The following is an 11,746-nucleotide window of genomic DNA, read 5'->3' as shown; positions in this document are numbered from 1 at the left end:
AAAAGGACATGGAGGTAGCATCTTCCTCTGACCTCTTCTAACTTCACAGGGGGGAGACAGAACCACCACCAACAGCCCAAAGGTTATTCCTATGAGGCCAGACATGCCACTACCCTCCAGCCTTTTTATCAACTCTGACACCAACCATCCCTGCCACAGCACTCACTACTTCTCTGCTGGGTTCAATAATTCATTGCAATGGTCACACAGAACTCACAGGCAATACTCATGATTATGGGATTCATTAGGGAAGTAAAACACTACAATTCAGGTTCAGGAATGCTCTCAGGATACAATTCTTTGATCAGGACAGTCTCCCCTCTGCTATGCCCTCAGACACATCTCTCTGGCCCTGGCCTCTCAGCCTGGCCTCTGCCCTGCTCAGGCAAGTATTACAAAGCTCTTATAGCTCTGCTGATAGGTGCACCCACTCTGCCAGCAAGCTTCCTGCCCAAAGGCACTCAGCTTTCTCACTCTGTGGGCTGGCAAGCCACAGCTCTATCTTGTGACTCTTGGTTCCTCAGCTGGTCATCTTGGCCAGTCATCTCAGCTGGTTGTCTCAGCCTGTCGTCTCTGCCGTCCCTCTGCCAAGGAGGTCCAGAGTAGGGATCTTGGGTCCAAGGACACACTCCACTCCACTTCTAGCTCTTTTCTCTTGATGGCAGTAAGATCCCCTTTCTGTCTCTAGGAGGGCTCATTTTAAGCCTAACAGAATGACAAAACTAACCAATCCTCACGTTAGTGTTCCATACATCTTATTTTCATGGTCCCATCCAGTAATATGGTGGGAGTCACAAAGATTCCAAAGATTGGTTAGAAAAGCTATACTGAGTAATTCACTGCACCACACCTACTGATGGATTCATCAGCCGCACCAGCCAGCAACTGCATGAGTCAGGAGAAGCCTCTAGCTTATTCCAGTAATTAAAACTGAAGACAATTAAAACAAGCGGTGGGTAGCCTACAAGAAACTCACTTAAAATTTAAGACACAAATAGGCTAAAAATAAAAGGATGAGAGGAAAAGAAGATATACCATATTAACACCATTCAAAAGAAAGATGGAGTGGCTTTATTAACTTGAACTTGCATATGAGCAGTTGATGGTCTGTTCCACAATCAGCTCCTAGCCTTGTTTTGGCTGAAGATATTGAGCTTCTCCATTGCCTCTTCCCATAGATGTAGCTGATCTGATTTCTGTGTACCGCATCTGGCGAGGTTCACATGTATGTCACTGTTTGTTGTTGAAGGATGTCCTTGAGAACTAAGGTGTGCCTGACACGAGCCATGGTACTTTCAATTACCTCATATGTATGTGAAAGCCAGACAATGAATAAGGAAGAGTTGATGCTTTTGAGTTGTGGTGCTGGTGAAGAATGCTGAAAGTACCTTGGACTGCTAAAAGAACTAACAGATCTGTCCTGGAAGAAGTGCAGCCAGAATGCCCCTTGGAAGTGAGTATGGCCAGACTTCATCTCATCTACTTTGGTCATGTTGTCAGAAATTTCAGACTGCTCTCTCTCTCTCACCGTCGTCAAGTCATTTCCAATTCATAGCAAAGCCTCCTTGGGTTTCCAAGGTTGTATCTCTACAAAAATAGATTGCCCAGTCTTCCTTCCGAGGAGTAGCTGGTGGGTTTGAACCGCCAGCCTTCTAGTTAGCAGTCAAATGCCTTAGGCATTATACCACCAGCGCTCTTTAGCTTGTACATAAGATCCAAAAATCATATCCAAAGTTCAACTTAAAGAGTAACAGAAACTCCTGGAAATCCCAGGGTCTCCAAGGTCTCCACAGGTCAGGCATCTGAACAGGCTCAGAAGCATGATGGATCCTGAGGACTTCTGCAAAGCCACTGCCAAACCAGCAAGTGCCGTGTGCTATGTCTACAATGAAGTAGAAAAGAGTGTTCTGGCAGAAATTTCATCAATACACAGACCGAGGGTCAGCCAACAGGATGGCCTCGATGGCATATTTTGCTTCCTCTGCCAACTGAAAATATTTAAATGCACATTGACTGACATCTGAGCTGAGGTACCTAAGGTCCACCTCAGTGTGAGGAGTGAACCAAACCTCTAATGTGGTCATAGGCACCTCTCTCACCCAGCTGAGAACCATGCTGTGGCAGGCTTCAGTGGCAGCCCTGGCAGAGTGGCAAAGGGCCCAGGCTGTGTCTCTCTACTGTCTCCTTGTTGGAGCTCTGCCTTTTGCCCTGCCCCTGACCTCTTATCTGTACCTTCCTCAGAAAAGTTCTTCTCCAGATAACATGAGCCAGTCTGTTCTTCTGCAGGACTCCAACTCTGACCACTTCTTGATTCTAAACCCAAACCTGATGCTCCAACACCCTCCTCCACCCCCTACCCTGATCTTTAGATGAGTTTAGAATTTCTGCTGCATCATAATGTTCCCTGTGTGTTTCTTCTGAAGTTGTCTTCAGACCCTTTGGGTTTCTCCTTAGTGCTCAATGCACCCTGGGAGCTGTTGCTGGTCATCCTGGGCATTGTTGCTGGTCAGTCATGCCACCAGACCAAAGGTCATCAGACTGCAGAAGCTGGTAAAAATCTTCAATTTCCTCATCTTTGGCTTTAGTGGTTAGAGCATACATTTGAATCATAGTAGTATTGACTGGTCTTCCTTATAGGTGTATGGATGTTATCCTATCACTGACAGCATTATACTTCAGGATAGATCTTGAAATGTTCTTTTTGACAATTAATCCAATGCCATTCCTCTTCAATCTGTCATTCTCAGCATAGTAGATCATATGATTGTCTGATTCAAGATGGCCAAAACCAGTCCATTTCAGCTAAGGCCTAGGATATCAATCTTTATGTGTTCCATTTCATTTTTGACAACTTCCAGTTTTCCTAGATTCATACTTTGTGCATTCCATGTTCTGATTATTAATGGATGTTTGCAGCTGTTTCTTCCCATTTTGAGTCGTGCCCCATCAGCAAACAGAGGTCCTGAAAGCTTTACTCCAACCACATCATTAAGGTCAACTCTACTCTGAGGAGGCAACTCTTCCCCAGTTGCATTTTGAGTGCCTTCTGACCTGAGGGGTTCATCTTCTGGCACTAAATCAGACAATGTTTCAGGGCTATTCATAAAAGTTTTCCAGTAATATATCAGACAGTGTTTCACTGCTACTCATAAAGTTTACATTGGTCAATTCTTTGAGAAGTGGATGGCTCTTCCTTCTTCTGAGTCCGTCTTAGTCTGGAAGCTCCACAGAAACCTGTCCACTATGGGTAACCCTGCTGGCATTTGAAATACTGGTGTCATAGCCTCCAGCCTCATGGTAACACACAAGCTGCCATAGTATAACAAACTGATGGATGAGTGGTGAGTGGCCTGCTAGAAACAACACTTAAAATTTAAGACACAAATAGGTTAAAAGTAAAAGGATGATGAGGGAAGATAAATCATATTAATACCATTCAAAAGACAGCTGAAGTGGCTTTATTAATATCAGACAAAGTAAATTTCAGAGAAAGGACTATTACCAAAGATAAAGATGGACACTTCATAATGATAAAGGGATCAATTTATCACAATGACATAACAATCCTAAACACTGATTACTAACAGAGCTTCAAAATATGTGGGAAGAAAAAAAAAAGCTGCAAGGAGAAACAGACAACTCCACACTCATAGTAGGCAATTTCAATACCCCTCTTGCAATAATTACTAGAATGTGCAGTTCGAAAATCAGTAAGGGAATAGAAGACTTGAACAACACTATCAAACAGCTTGACCTAATTGACATTTATAGGACACACCACCCAAAAACATTCTTTTCAAGTGCATATAAAACATTTGCCAAGATAGATCACATTTTGGGCCCAAAACCAAGTCTTCATAAATTTAACAGGATTCAAGTCTACCGTCCTTTGACTTACTTAATATCATCTAGCCATAGTCTTTGTAACTCCCAACAAATGACTGGGTAGGACTATGCAGATGCAAGGTGCTTGTGGCCCACCAAGGGGATTAGAGAGCTTGCACCCTTGTTGGGGTTGTTATTGTTGTTAGATGCCATCAAAATGGTTCTGACTCATAGAGATCCTATGTGCAACAGAACGAAACACTGGCCAGTCCTGCACCATCTTTATAATCAATCCTTGCTATGCATGAGCCCATCATTGCAGCCACTGAGTCAATTCATCTCATTGACAGTCTTCCCCTTTTTCACTGATCCTCTACTTTACTGAGAATGATACCCTTCTCCAGGGAATGATCCCTTCTGACAACATGGTCAAAGTAGGTGAGACTATTCTCGCTTCCAAGGAGCATTCCAGCTGCACTTCTTCCAGGACAGATTTGTTTGTTCTTCTGGCAGTCCATGGTACTTTCGGTATTCTTAGAAACACGACAATTCAAAAGCATCAACTCTTCTTCTCTCTTCTTTATTCATTGTCCATCTTTCACATGCATATGAGGCTACTGAAAATACCATGCCATGGGTTAGGCGTACCTTAGTCTCCAAAGTGACATCTTTGCTCCTGAACACTTTAAAGAGGTCTTTAAAGGTTTGCCCAGTGCAATATGATGTCGGATTTCTTAACTGCTACTTCCATTTGTGTTGATTGTGGATTCAAGTAAAATTATATCCCTCCCTTCACAACTTCAAACTTTTCTCCATTTATCATGATGTTGCTTATTGGTCCAGTTGTGAGAATTTTTGTTTTCTTATGTTGAGGTGTAATTCATACTGAAGTCTTTGATCTTCATCAATAAGTGCTTCAAGTCATCTTCACTTTCAGCAAGCAAGGTTATGTCATCTGCATATTGCAGGTTGATGAGTCTTCCTCTAATCCTGACTCCACATTCTTCTTCAATAGTCCAACTTCTCAGATGATTTGCTTAGCATACAGATTGAATAAGTATGGGCAAAGGATAAACCCTGATGCACACCCTTCCTGATTTTAAACCATGCAGTATCCCCTTGTTCTGTTCAAATAACTACTTGTTTGTCTGTACAGGTTCCAGAATTCCCATTCTTCGCAATGTTATCCATAACAGTCGAATGCCTTTGTATAGTCAATAAAACACAGGTAAACATCTTTCTGGTATTCTTTGCTTTCAGCCAGGATCCATCTGACATCTGCAAGATAACCCTCATTCCACGCCCTCTTCTGAATCCAGCTTGCATTCCTGGAAGTTCCCTGTCAATATACTGCTGCAGCCATTTTTCAATTATCTTCAGCAGAATTTTACTTGTGTATGATATTAATGATATTGTTTGATAATTTCTGCATTCCATTGGATCAGTTTTCTTTTGAATGGACACAAATATGAATCTTTTTCAGTTGGTTGGCCAGATAGCTGTCTTACAAATTTCTTGGTATAAATGAGTAAGCACTTCCAGCAATGCACCCATTTGTTGAAACATCTCAATGTATTCTGTCAATTCCTGGAGCCTTGTATTTCACCAGTTCTTTCAGTGTAGCTTGTATTTCTTCCTTCAGTACTATTTGTTCTTGATCATATGCTACCTCCTGAAACACCTAAATGTCGACCAATTCTTTTTGCTACAGTGACTCTGTGTATTCCTTCCATCTTCTTTTGATACTTCCTACATCATTTAATATTTTACCCATAGAATCCTTCAGTATTGCAACTTGAGGCTTGAATTTTTTCTTCAGTTCTTTCAGCTTGAGAAATGCTGAGCATGTTCTTCCCTTTTGGTTTTCTAATTTCAGGTTTTTGCACATTTCTTTATAATACTTTACTTTGTCTTCTCGAGCCAACCTTTGAAATTTCTGTTCAGTTCTTTTATTTCAGTGTTTCTTCCATTCACTTTAGCTACTCTCTGTTCAAGAGCAAGTTTCAGAGTCTCTTCTGAAATCCATCTTGGTTTTTTCTTCCTTTCCTGTCCTCTTAATGGCCCTTTGCTTTCTTCATGTATGCAGTTCTTGATATCATTCTTCAGCTTGTCTAGTCTTTGGTCATTGGTGTTCAATGTGTCAAATTTGTTCTTCAGATGGTCTTTAAATGCAGATGGGATATAATCAAGGTCTTATTTTTGCTTTCATAGACTTGTTTTAATTTTCTTCAGCTTCAACTTGAACTTGCATATGAGCAATTGATGACCTGTTCCACAGTGAGCTCCTGGCCTTGTTTTGACTGATGATATTGAGGTTCTCCATTGCCTCTTTCCACAGATATAGTTGATTTGATTTCTGTATATTCCATCTGGTCAGGTCCACATTTGTAGTCACTGTTTATGTTGTTGAAAAAGTTATTTGCAAAATAAGTTATTTGCAAAATAAGTCATCGGTCTTGCAAAATTCTATCATCCGATCTCTGGGTCATTTCTATTGCCAAGGCTATATTTTCCAAATACTCATGCTTCTTCTTTATTTCCAATGTTTGCATTCCAATTACCAGTAATTATCAATACATCTTGATTGCATGTTTGGTCAATATCAGACTGCAGAAATTGGTAAAAATATTTAATTTCTTCATCTTTGGCTTTAGTGGTTAATGCGTAAATTAAAATAATAGTATTGTTAACTGGTCTTCCTTGTATGCATATTGTGGTGCAGTGAATTACTTGGTATGGCTTTTCTAACCAGTCTTTGCAACTCCCATCAGATTACTAGGTGTTGTTGTTGTTAGGTGCCATCAAGTTGGCTCCAACTCATAGCTACCCTATGCACAACAGAAAGAAACACTGCCTCATCCTGCACTAGCCTCACCATCCTTGCTATACCAAATCCCATCATTGCAGCCACTGTGTCAGTCCATCTCCTTGAGGGTCTTCCCCTTTTTTGCTGACCCTCCACTTTACCAAGCATGATATCCTTTCCTAGAGAATGGTGCCTTCTGACAACATGACCAAAGTAGGTGAGACAAAGTCTGGCCATCCTTGCCTTCAAGGAGCATTCTGGCTGCACTTCTTCTAGGACAAATTTGTTAGTTCTTCTATCAGGTGGGACCATGCAAATAAGGTGTATGGAACTCTGTTTTGGTTATCTCTAGTACCTCTCCAACAGAAAATACCACAAACAGATGTATTCTTTTCCAGTTTAAGAGGCTAGAAATCTGAGCTCAAAGTGCCAACTCCAGGCGGTTGGGTGAAAAGCCCCTCAAACTTGGGCTTCAGCTCTGCCTCTTTTTCCTGGCCCACTGAAGCTGGAGGCTTCTCTTAACTCAGGCAGTTGCTGGCTGCTGAGGCTGACAAAGCCAAGGTTGACAAATAAAATGGCACAGTCCCAAGATTACCAAACAACATGGCAGACCACTAGTTCAAGTCCAGAGACAGTCCCAAGACCAGCAAGAAACATGGCAGGCTGCTGAATGAAGACTCAGCTATATGCAGGGTCCAAGTGTGGCAAAAAGCTGTAGAGACCTTTCTCAATGCTTCTTCTTATATGCTGGAAGCAGACCACATCCCCAAGACAGCTACTCAGCTGCTCCAGTATATGGAGTTGATTACCAGTCTCATAGGGAATAACTACATCCAGCTGCCTAGACACTCAAAACCAGGCCCAGGCAAGTTGACACACAAGTTAACTACCACAGTTTCACCCCTTGTCAACTTGGTATTCATACACATCTCCTTCAGTGGGTGGCTCCAATCCCCTAGTTCATCTGAGTGGCAATCTTAGTCCGTTGGGCTGGCAGGCCCTATGCCTCTGTGTCTTGGGCATGGCAACCCTGCCCCCTCTCTTTTGGGCAGTGGATATAGCCCTATCCCACTGGCCCTCATGAACGGTAGCCCCACATCCAGAATCAAGTTGGTAAAGGTCTTATTCTCTGAAACCTAGGAGGGTGTGGTGGTTCCACCCCCAGAGGCCATGGTCCTACCCTTTGAGACTGAAGCCGCTCTGCTTTCCATGTCCTTAGTCCTTACCTTCTGCCAATTAATGCTCAAAGGCAACCCATTCTGCCAGGAATCCTCCTGCCTAAAACATACTCAGCTTTCTCACTCTTTGGGCTGGTAAGGCTATCGCAGTCTCCTGCCAGGCTCTCAGCTCTGCTCTGCCATCTCTCTGCCAGGGTCTCTCTGCCAGGGTCTTGGGTCAAGGATGCACTCCACTCCTGTTTCCACATTTTAGGTATCTGTCAAAGCAGCACCTCACTCTCTCAGTATCAATTTCTGTTTTGGTTCTCCAGTGCTGTTATAACAGAAAATACCACAAATGGGTGGCTTTGACACTGAGTCCGTGGCATGGAACCATTCCCTAGGGTTATCAGCTGATAACCTGTTGGCAAGTTGCTTACATCAGACCACTTCCATCATGGAAAGGGCAGCATTTTGCTCTTACTGGAATATATATTTACTCTGGATATGGATTTGTCTTCCATGGACACAACATTTCTGCCAAAATTACCATATGTGGACTTACAGAGTGCCTTATCTACCATCATATTATCCCACACAGCATTGCCTCAGATCAAAGGACTCATTTCACAGCAAATGAAGTGCAGCAATGGGTCTGTGCTTATGGAATTCACGGGTCTTACCATGTTCCCCATCATCCTGAAGCAGCTGGATTGATAGAATGATGGAATAGCCTTTTAAAAACACAGTTGTGGCTCCAACTTGGTGGCAATACTTTCCAGGGTTGGGGCAATGTTCTCCAGGGGATTGTATATGCTCAAAATCAACATCTAATAAATGGTGCTGTTTCTCCAATAGCCAGCGTTCATGGGTCCCGGAAACAAGGGGTAGAAAAGTGAGTGGTATCACTTACTGTTACTCCTACTGATCCACGCAAAAAATTACTGCTCCCTGTCCCCGTGACCCTAAGCTCTGCAGGTATAGAGGTCTTAGTCCCAAAGGGAGGAACACTTCCATCTGGAGATACAATACTGATTGCACTGAACTGGAAGTTAAGAATGCCACCAGGCCATTTTGGCCTCCTCATGCCTCTGGATCAACAGGCAAAGAAGGGCGTTACTGTACTGTCTGGTGTGATAGATCCTGATTACAAAGCAAAAATTGGATTTATATTACCTAATGGAGGTAAAACCAAGATCTGACTCATAGCGACCCCTCCTTGGGTTTCTGAGGTGGTATCACTATGGAAGTAGATCACTCAACCTTCCTTCTGAGGAGTGGCTGGTGGATTTGAACCACCAGCCTTCTGGTCAGCAGTCAAATGTCTTAGACACTATGCCACCAGAGCTCCCAAGGAGCTGGGTGGTGGAAGAAGGTAGTTCTGAATCCTAGTTATGATCACATGACCAGTTGCAGAAACAAGGACTGTGATTGTTGTATTTCTTCATTGTATGTATGCATCAAATATTTTTGTTTTCTTCAGTTATTATAAAATGTAAACAGGCTAATGCATTTTCAGTTGTACTCATATTAATTGTATCATGTTAGGTCCAAATATGACTTTATAATTATCCTTATTTAAAGATCATATGTGGTTAAGGAGATGTGTACAAATGCCAAGTTGACAAGGGGTGGACTGTGATAGTTAAGGTTGTGAGTCAACTTGGCTGGACCATGATTCTGACTGGTTTAAGCAGTTGTGGTGTGCTTGTTTCCATGATGAGATCTGATGTATATGCTTTGAATAGCCAATCAATTGAAAGGGGGTTTCCTTGGGGGTGTGGCCGGCTTCCAATAAATAGACGGATGTCCTGGGAAAATTCTGGAAACTTCTGTGGGTCTGGATACCATTGTGCTGCCTACAACTGTCCTGTGAGCCAACAATCCACCATTTTGCCTGCTGATTTTTGATTTGTCATCCACTGAAGTCATTAGCCTATTATACTGCCTGCCAATCTTTAGCTCATCAGCCCCTGCAGCTGCATGAGTCAGGAAAAGCCTCCAGCTTGATGATGTTTGATCCAAGAAGTTGGGACTTGTGAGCCTCTATAACTGTGTGAGACATTAAGATAAATCTCTCTCTCTCTTTCTCTCTCTCTCTCTCTCTCTCTCTCTCTATATATATATATATATACACACACATACATACTTTATTGGAAACTTCTTGTGGTGGTTATGTTTGTGTGTCAGCTTGGCTGGGCCTGGTTGAATGGCTGGGCAGCTGGTGGTAGTTATTCCCCATGATGAGACTGGCGATCAACTCCATGGTGGGATCTACCACAAGCAGCTGAGTGGCTGACTTTGGAATGTAGTCTGCTTCCTGTATATAAGGAGAAGCCTTGGGAATAGTTTCTAGCTTATGGCACGCTTGCACCCTGCATGTAGCTATGTCGTTATTCAGCAACCTGCCATGCTCTGCTGACCTGGGGACTTACAATGGACTTGAGTTAATGGCCTGCCAAGTGGTTTGGTAACATTGGGACTGTGCCTTTTTACTTGCCAACCTTGGGTTTGGCAGCCTCAGCAGCCAGAAGCTGTCTGAATGAAGAAAAGCCTCTAGCTCCAGTGGGCTGGGAGCTAGAGGCAGAGCTGAAGCCCAAGGCTGAGGGGCTTTCACCTAGCCCCTAGAGCCTGGCACTTTGAACTTGGACTTAAAGCCTCCAAACTGTAAGAATAAACTCCTTGTTTGTTAAGGCCATCCCATTTGTGGTATATTTTCAGAGTGGCACTAGGTAACCAGAACACTTCTCTAGAGAACCCAGCCTAAGACAAACTCTAATGTGGGGATTGGTTAGTTTTGTCATTCTACTAGGCTTAACACGAGCCTTCCTAGAGGCAGAAAGTGGGATCACACTGCCATCAAGAGACAAGAGCTGGAGATGGAGTGGAGCATATCCTTGGACCCAAGAACCCTGTGCTAGACCTTGTTGGCAGAGATGACAAGCTGAGATAACTGACCGTCTGAGATGACCAACTGGCTGAGGAACCAAGAGACACAACACAGAGTGGCAGGCCTGCTATCCCAAGGAGCAAGAAAGCTGAGTCCTTTGGGCAGAAGCCTTACTGGTAAAGTGGGGTGCACCTAGGCATACCTATTGGCAGAGCTGAAAGAGCTTTGTAACACTTGCTCAAGCAGGGCAGAGACTAGACCAAAGGGCCAAGGGCCAAAGAAGTGTGCCTGAGGGCATAGCAGAGGGGAGACTGTCCTGATAGAAGAATTATATCTTGAGAGCATTCCTGCACCTGAATTGTAACCCGTTATTTCCCTCATAAACCCCACAATTGTGAGTACTGTCTATGAGTTCTCTGTGGCCATTGCAACAAATTATCAAACTCAGCAGAGAAGTAGTGAGTATCGTGGGAGGGACAGCTGGTGTAGGAATTGGTGAAAAGGTTGGAGGGTGGCGGTGTGTCTGGCCTCAAAGGAATAAGCCTTGGGCTGCTGATGGTGATTCTGTCTTCTGGTGAGCTAGAGGTCAGATGAGGATGGTGCTCCCATGTCTTTTTTGCATGTATGGATATTATCTTATCACTGACAGCTTTGTACTTCAGGATAGATCTTAAAATGTTCTTTTTGGCGATGACTCCAATGTTATTCCACTTCAATCTGTCATTCCTGGCACAGTAGACCATATAACTGTCTGATTCAAATGGCCCACACCAGTCCATTTCAGCTCACTAACACCTAGGATATAGACATTTATGCATTACATTTCATTTTTGACAATTTCTAATTTTCCTAGATTCATACTTCATACATTCCAACTTCTGATTATTAATGGATGCTTGCAGCTATTTCTCCCCATTTTGAGTCATGCCCCATCAGCAAATGAAGGTCCCAAAAGCTTTACTTCATCTATATTGATTCTACTTTGAGGAGGTAGTTCTTCCCCAGTCATATTTTGAGTCTCTTCCAACCTGAGGGGCTCATCTTCTGGCATTATATCAATGTTTCAAC

General features: G+C 43.1%; 1 pseudogene; it reads right to left on the bottom strand.

The window, feature by feature from the left end:
* Positions 1-1,697: 1,697 nt before the first annotated feature.
* Positions 1,698-2,488, bottom strand: LOC122150413 (annotated as a pseudogene).
* Positions 2,489-11,746: the final 9,258 nt, after the last annotated feature.

Source organism: Orycteropus afer, unplaced genomic scaffold (genome assembly GCF_000298275.1).
Source record: "Orycteropus afer afer isolate SDZICR_OR568_19922 unplaced genomic scaffold, OryAfe1.0 scaffold00136, whole genome shotgun sequence".
Lineage (NCBI taxonomy): Eukaryota > Metazoa > Chordata > Mammalia > Tubulidentata > Orycteropodidae > Orycteropus > Orycteropus afer.
The sequence above is the reverse complement of the archived record's forward strand: the minus strand, read 5'-3'. Positions and strand labels throughout refer to the sequence as shown.